Genomic DNA, 9,071 nt, shown 5'->3' with positions numbered 1-9,071 from the left:
GTTTATTTGATTCCTATTCAAGAGAATTACTTTATATATAGTCAATATAGGCACAGAGTTAAATTTTTTAACATTTTCTAATGGTGGAGTGCCTCGTGATTTTTTTCATGAAACAAGTGTGCCTTTGCCCAAAAAAGGTTGAAAAACACTGCACTAGAGTATAAAATGAGAGCAAACTTCACTCCCTACTAGCATTGATGAGGTTATCTAAGTTGGTAATGAAATGTCTGCAAGAAAACAACCAAGCTCAGAAAGCCTCAAGAACACACACACATCCCATGATAAATGTTGTTGCTATGTGTAACCCATGTCTATGGAGATTTCCAGTAATCCAGGTCATAGTTATCCCATAGATGCTTTTTCACGAGGCAACTGGAGTTTCTTATTTTTCTTTGAAGACATTTCGCTTCTCATCCAAGAAGCTTCTTCAGCTCTGACTGGATGGTGAGGAATGGAAAGGTTTATACTTTCAACAGTTCCAAGAAGGCTTCACACCCCTTTACACTACTTAAAGCCTCCAGAAAGCTTTAACCACTCGCTAAAAGAATGCAAATGAACAGCTATCTGCAGGAGTATAAATCTTTCCATTCCCCACCATCCAGTCAGAGCTGAAGAAGCTTCTTGGATGAAAAGTGAAATGTCTTCAAAGAAAAATAAGAAACTCCAGTTGCCTCATGAAAAAGCATCTTTGGGATATGTGTAACCCATGTAACAGCAGCTTTGCTATGGCTATTAATTAGCTATTTACAGGCACTATCAGCCACAAAGTCAAAACTGCACTCTTTGGTCACTCATTGCAGCAATACTCAAGACAGAGTTTATTCATATTATCGTGACCTCCCATTTCATTCTGCACCAGTCCTCCGATCTTTTTATCTGTCAAGCAAGGTATTTTGGGATACATGTTTAGCACTTTTTTGGTTGCTAGTGCTCTGTTCAGAAATAGCACAAGTGACATGTCACAGGTACAAAGGAAGGATTGTATCAATCCAGAACTCTGGAACTTTTTATAAGAACTCCTTTGCCAGCAAACATGAAAGGGAAGGAATGATTAAAAATTATCCAAATCAGCGATGAAGGCAGATATTGTTCTGAAGGCATGAAGGTAGCTATTCCAACAGTAGGAGACCAGCTATCACTTAGGTTGAGAAGGACATTACAAGGAAGGCCACGTTACCTTTCCTCATAGCTGTCTTCATTTTTATCTTTCTCCATATGGAGATGAAAATGGCAATAGATTTTTTAAAGAATAATTTCAGAGAACAATGGGCAAATACTTGCTCACAACTTGGCCTCAGTTTTGTCAATGGCATAATATTACACACCAGATTTCATGCCATTATTCAGTGTTAGACTTTGGAGGAAAAGCTTGTTACTTTGGAGGAAAAGCTTGTTAGTGTCAAACAGATTAGAATCTATTAATGCTAAATAACCTGCCTTCTGAAACACTGGAGCTCTTCAAGAAAAGATTGGGCAGAATTTTCTCCAAGATGGTATGAAGATTTCTATGTTGGGCAGTGAGTTGGACTAGTTGATTTCCAAGTCCCTTCCACTTCTGTAATTCTATTGAAATATGAGTGTGCATAAGAAAAGGTTAACTTTATGTGAACAAAGCGTAAAACCAAGGCTGGCATTGATGCAGGGAAGTGGGATCTTTTATTTAGGGCAAGAATAGGGCAAGAAGCTTCTTTCTTCTAGCATTATGAACTATGCAAGATTTCACTGACTTTCAGTGAAAAATAAAATAAAAGAGGCATATTCAGCCATATATGTTATTTTTAAAAAATTAGAAATGCACAAGACGAAAAAGAGCCAAAAAAACCCCCCATCCCTTGACTAGCCACTTCCTGTGAAATAATTTCAGTTTTGCCTTGCTCCTTCTTGTCATTGCCTGTTAGTTTTTGTTTTTCAGTGTAACCCCTCTCTCACAAAAATTCTTACATATATCCAGTGCTTGTTTTGTAAAAGAAAAAGGTGCCGGAACTCACACATGTCATATAACCCGCCTTGCCTACCCTACAAGGTTCCATCCAAAAAAGGTGCCGGAACTCCGTTCTGAGCGTTCTATGACAAAAAAAGCCCTGCATATATCTTTGATAGATAGATCTCCATTCAGTCACTGTTGACATACAGCCAATTACTCTGTTTGCTTGTTTGAAATATTAGTGAGTGGAACCCGGTGCAGAGGAGAGCAGAAGAAAGGAAGAAGGAGAGACAGAAAGAAAGAGATATGACCAGTTATAATAAATGTGGTTCCAGCTCCTCCCACTTGCATATTTTAGTTGCAGAAGGATTTTGTATCTTTGCAAACTGCCTTGCTATTATAACATAAGTAAAACAATATTTATATCCGGAGGAAAGCTGTATTATTCAGTTCTCCATCAGGTTACTCCCAAAGTTATAATTATCCTGCTGGAAGTTGGCAGTCATGTCTATCTAATTTTTGGAACTGCTTCAGACAATAGCATTATACAACAAAAGCTTGTATTCATAGAGCTGTGTCCTTTGTGCAATTCATCCTCCACTGGGTTGGAGAGTTACTTTAGTTACTTTGGCTTGGAGTTAAAGAGAAGCCTGCTTTTTTTTTAACCATTGCATTCTCCACTATATTATGAGGGAGCTCAAAGTTTAGATCATCTTTATAAAAATGAGTTACTAAAGTATCACTGTGGGTAAGAAATCAGGATAATAGTTCACAATTCTCCCAGTTATTATAAACCAAGCAGTTCAATTGCAGAAAGTGGAACCAAGCAGTTAGAAATAATGTGTACCATTCAGTGGTGGGATTCAAATATGTGAACAGCCAGTTCTCTGTGTGGATGCCACTTCTAAAAAGTCCAGTCTGGGCCTGGGCAACAAAATATTAGCTACCGGTTCTGCCGAAATGGTGCGAATTGGCTGAATCCCACCACTGATACCATTACAATAAGTAACAGGTAGTAGCAATTAGCCTAATATTGCAAGTTTTCATAGGAAGGAAAAAAGTGGCTGGAAATAAAGTGAAATATATGCATTTAGGCTGCACAAATTTAGGACAGGTAACTCTGTCGCAAAGGTGGTTTTTCAAAAGGCAGCTGGATTTGTTTTTTTTTCTAGGAAAAAGCACCTTTGGGACAACCATGACCTGAATGACTGAAAATTTCCAGAGACAGATAAGTAACTCTGACCAATGAGAAAACTGCATATTCTGTCTTGTGGTTTTAATAGATACAAGGCAAATAAGAGTTAGAAGCAGGGCTTTTTTTCTCATAGAACGCTCAGAACGGAGCTCCGGCACCTTTTTTGGATGGAACCTTGTAGGGTAGGCAAAGCGGGTTGTATGACATGTGTGTGTTCCGGCACCTTTTTCTTTTACAAAAAAAGCACTGTTTAGAAGCATGATAAAATAGCTAAAAATGTAGTTATCAAGATCCAAGTGTTGTTGAGTTTTGGTTATCATTCTACTCTGCTTTACCTCAACATAAATCCAGTGCATAGTTGCAGAGTTGTTCTCCTGATAACCATAAAGGGCTTCTCAAAATGAACAAATTCTGTGAATCTCAGCAGTCTTTCACTTACAGGAACAGGAAGCTAGTAAAAAAAAACCCACTCTAATGTTTCCACATGCATTGTGGGGGGAAAAACTGAAAGTTGTTTTTTATTTTCATAAAGTATATCAAAAGTGTAAAACAAATCAAGATTTTTAAAATGTGCAGTGCAAAACAACATACTATGGAAAGGCTCTGTAAGTCTTGCAATAGCAAACTATTTTTCTGAAAGTTGAATGTTTGTGACTGAACTTTTTTTCGTTTTAGTTTGAAATGTTTCGCTGCTTATCCAACTAGCTTCTTCAGTCTGAACCTACTTTACCTAAGTTATTCTCAATGCAGAATGTCCATCCCAGACTATGATAATTAGTTATTATTTTAGCCTCTGTAATTCAGTGTATGAGCTACACTAGCCCATATCTTAGCAGGCTAAATCACCTGCAAATGATAACCTCTGTGACATTTCAAATGCTGCTGAATACAAATCTCAGCCATCTTCCCCACTGGCTAAACTGCTTGGGACCACTGAGAGTTGCATTTAATGGAACAGCATCTGGAGTGCCACAGATTGCCTATTCCTGGCATAAGTAATATTGGGCAAAAAAAACAAATTAGCCTTAAGTATTATTTTCTTCCTTCCTTCCTTTTTTCTTTCTATCTCCCCATTTTATCTTTACAACAATCTTATAGGACAGTTAGGCTGAAAGATAGACAAGGCTACTCACTGAATAGTTGCCATTCCATCATTTTGTTGTTGTTGTTAGCTGCGAAGTCGTGTCTGACCCATCGTGACCCCATGAACAACGTTCCTCCAGGCCTTCCTGTCCTTTACCATCTTCTGGAGTCCATTTAAACTCACGCCTACTGCTTCAGTGACTCCATCCAGCCACCTCACTCTCTGTCGTCCCCTTCTTCTATTGCCCTCAATCTTTCCCAGCATTAGGCTCTTCTCCAGTGAGTCCTCCCTTCTCATTAGGTGGCCAAAGTATTTGAGTTTCAACTTCAGGATCTGGCCTTCTAAAGAGCAGTCAGGGTTGATCTCCTCTAGGATTCTTTGGAGCTCAGCCTTTCTTATGGTCCAACTTTCACTGCCATACATTGCAACTGGGAAGACCATAGCCTTGACTATACACACTTTTGTTGACAGGGTGATGTCTCTGCTTTTTAGTGTGCTGTCTAGATTTGCCATGGTTTTCCTGCCAAGAAACAAGCATCTTTTAATTTCTTGGCTGCAGTCCCCATCTGCAGTGATCTTGGAGCCCAAGAAAATAAAATCTGTCACTACCTCCATTTCTTCCCCATCTGTTTGCCAGGAATTGAGAGAGCTGGATGCCATGATCTTGGTTTTCTTACTTTTGCACTCTCCTTCTTCACCCACAACAAGAGGCTCCTTAGTTCTTCTTCACTTTCTGCCTTTAGAGTGGTATCATCTGCATATCTTAGGTTGTTGATATTTCTCCCAGCAATCTTAATTCCAATTTTTGATTCATCTAGCCCTGCCTTTCTCATGATGTGTTCTGCATATAAGTTAAACAGGCAGGACGACAGTATACAGGATCTGTGACCAAGGGGGCCTTCTCCCGGGTTCGACTGGTGCGCCAACTACGACCTTATCTGGACCTGGATGCCTTACGTACAGTCACCCATGCCCTTGTGACCTCTCGCCTAGACTACTGTAACGCTCTCTACATGGGGCTGCCCTTGAGATCCACTCGGAAGCTTCAACTGGTGCAAAGTGCAGCGGCACGGACACTTTTGGGGGCCTCCCGATACTCCCATATCACACCTCTCCTCCGTGAGCTGCACTGGCTTCCGGTTGCCTTCCGAGTGAAATTCAAGGTGCTAACAATGACATACAAAGCCCTACATGGCATGGGTCCGGACTACCTACGGGAGCACCTTCTGCCAATGTCAACACCCCACCGTCCTGTGCGCTCCCACAGAGAGGGCCTCCTCAGGGTGCCACCGCTCAAGGAATGTCGGCTGGTGGCCCCCAGGGGGAGGGCATTCTCAGTGGGTGCGCCAGCCCTCTGGAACTGCTTGCCAACCGAAATCCGGATGGCCCCCGACCTCCGCACCTTCCGGCGCGACTTAAAAACTTACCTGTTCCAGCAGTCCGGCCTGGCCTGATAGCTCTAATTGGGGTCCCAGTTTGTTTTTACTATTGTTTTTTCACTATTGTTCAATCTGTATACCTACCTTACTCTGTACACCGCCCCGAGTCCCTCGGGAGAAGGGCGGTTTATAAAAACAAACAAATAAATAAATAAATAAATAAATAAATAAATAAATACAGCCTTGCCGGACTCCTTTCCCAATTTTGAATCAATCAGTGGTTCCGTGTCCAGTTCTCACTGTTGCTTCTTGACCCGCATATAGGTTTCTCAAGAGACATATAAGATGGTCTGGTACTCCCATCTCTTTAAGAACTTGCCACAGTTTGTTGTGATCCACACAATCAAATTCTTTAGCATAGTCAATGAAGCAGAAGTAGATGTTTTTCTGGAACTCTCTAGCTTTCTCCATGATCCAGCATATGTTGGCAATTTGATCTCTAGTTCCTCTGCCTCTTCGAAATCCTGCCTGTACTTCTGGTAGTTCTCGACCCACATACTGCTGGAGTCTAGCTTGTAGGATTTTTTTTTTTATTGAAAAGTTTTAAAATACAGTTTTCCTTTAAAAAACCCCCCTTCCCCCTCCCTCCTCCCCCCGCCACCCCCCCTCCCCCCCTCCCTCCTTCCCCCCTACCTCCCCCCCTCCCCCCCTCCCCCCCCGACTTCCCAGAGCTAAATACAAGGTATATATAAAAAAAAGCAATCATAAACAACCATATACTAACAACTATAAATTCTAAAATCCATCACTCTCTAGCTTATATAGGATAAAACAAACCTTAGCATTATTAAATATATATAAAAAAACTAAAATAGAAAAAGAAAAAAGAAAACGAAGGAAGACTTATTTGAATGCTACATAAAACTTCTTAACCCTATACTTGTTCTGGATAAACTCAATCCATTTTCTCCATTCCATAATATAACGTTCTTGCGAATGATCTTTCAAATAGGCCGAAATCTTCGCCATCTCTGCCAGGTCGGAAACCTTTAAAGTCCACTCTTCTATGGTCGGCAGTTCCTCTTTCTTCCAGTATTGGCCTATCAAAAGTCTTGCCGCCGTAATTAAGTTCAACATCAGCTTGGTGTCCACAACTGTAGCGTCTGCAATTATTCCCAACAGAAAAAGTTGCGGACAAAACTTTATCCTCTGTTTAAGAATCTTCTGCATATTCCACCAGACTTTTATCCAAAAAGCCTTAACCTTCTTACATGTCCACCATATGTGAAAGTATGTTGCATCTTCCTCAGCACACCTCCAACATTTAGGCTGATAATTCGGATACATACTTGCAAGCTTTTTAGGATCTAGATGCCATCTATAAAACATTTTGTAAAAATTCTCTCTTAGATTTTGAGCTTGAGTAAATTTTACGTTCCTCACCCTAATCTTTTCCCACGTGTCCATTGAGATAACTTCCTGGATGTTTTGGGCCCATTTTATCATACAATCCTTAACAAGCTCTGTTTCTGAGTCAATCTCTATCAATGCAAGATATATCCGTTTAATATGTGCTGATCCCTGATTTCTAATCTGCTTTATCAAGTTTTCATCAGTCATTGTAAATCCATTTTTCTGGTCTTCTTTCCACCTGGCCTGTAGTTGAATATATTGAAACCAAGTTTGAACAACCTTCTCTTCTCACAAGAAGCTATATGATTTCAAACACCAAACATTCCTTTCGAAACTTAAAATTTCCTTGTACGTAGTCACGTCATGTTTGAAACCAGCATGTATATTTTCTATTGCGTGTTTTGGAATTGCCCACAATGGTATCTTGCTGCTTAGCTTATGTCTATACTTCTTCCAAACTCTCAGCAATGCCTGTCTTAAAATATGCATCCTAAACACAGTATCTACCTTCTTATCATACAACAAATATGCATGCCAGCCAAACAACAAGTCATGGCCCTCAAGATTTAATAACCTCGATTGCGTCAAATTAATCCAATCACTTATTCCTACTAATGCAGCAGCTTCATAATATAATTTAAAATTAGGCAATTTAAGGCCACCTCTCTCACGAGTATCCTGCATAATCTTAAGTTTAACTCGTGGCTTTTTCCCTGCCCACACAAATTTATTGATACCACGCTGCCATTCCTCCAAATTAGAATCTTTCTTAAGAATCGGTATCATTTGAAATAAAAATAAAAATTTGGGCAGGACATTCATTTTCACTGCTGCAATCCGTCCCAACAAAGACAATTGCAATTTTTGCCAACTCTCCAATTCTTTTTGAATTTTCCCCCATAGTTTTTCATAATTATTTTTATATAGCTTTGTATTAGAGGGCGACAAAATCACCCCCAGATATTTAACCCTCTTAACAATCTCAAATCCAGTTAATCCTTCTAAGAGAGCCTTCTGTGAAATTGTCATATTTCTAGCCAAAATTTTAGTTTTCTGTGTATTTACTTTAAATCCAGAAACCTTCCCATATTGCGTTATTATCTCCATCAGGTCCACAACAGAGTTCTCTGGCTGGGTCACTGTAACAACCAGATCATCTGCAAATGCTCTCAGTCTATAATCCTGATCTCCAACTTGTATCCCCTTAATTTTTTCCGAGCTCCGAATCTTAGCCAATAGTATCTCTAATGTTAACACAAATAACAAGGGCGATAACGGACACCCTTGCCTTGTGCCCTTCTCAATATTACATACTGCCGTCAGGCTATTGTTAACTATAATGCGGGCAGTTTGTTTTTGATATAATGCCCTAATCGGCTGTAAAAAATTTTCCCCAAAGTCCATTTTATCTAAAACTTTCAACAAAAATTGCCAATTCAATTGATCAAAGGCCTTTTCAGCATCTAAAAAGATTAGCGCTGCAGAGATCTGGTTGTGCCTTTCCAAAAACTCTAACACATCAACTATATGTCTCACATTGTTTTTCATTTGCCTACCACTAATAAACCCCGTTTGATCACCATGAATCACCTGTTGCAGAACCCTCATCAGTCTATTAGCCAAAACCTTAGCAAATATCTTATAATCTGTATTTAAAAGCGATATCGGTCTATAATTTTTAACTTGAGTAGCGTCCTGGTCTTCCTTCGGAATCAAAGAGATAAAAGCTGTTTTCCAAGACGGTGGCACCTTTCCCCCCCTCTGAATTGTCTGAAACAGTTCCTTTAACGGCTTTATCATCTCAAATTGTAAATTTTTATAGTAGGCCGCAGTCAAGCCATCCGTGCCTGGCGCTTTATCCACCTTCAGTTCTTTAATTGCTGTACGAATTTCTTCTTCTGTGATCAATTGATTAATCCCCTCTTTTTGTACTTGCGTAAGAACTGGGATGCTAGCATTCTCCAGATATATATCGATATCTTTTACATTAATTTCCTCTTTAGTATATAATTTCGAGTAAAAATCCACAAAAGCATCCTTAATAAGATTCTGTTGAAACACAACCCTACCTTTATA

This window comes from Vipera berus (genome assembly GCF_964194415.1).
Source record: "Vipera berus genome assembly, chromosome: 4".
Lineage (NCBI taxonomy): Eukaryota > Metazoa > Chordata > Lepidosauria > Squamata > Viperidae > Vipera > Vipera berus.
The sequence above is the reverse complement of the archived record's forward strand: the minus strand, read 5'-3'. Positions refer to the sequence as shown.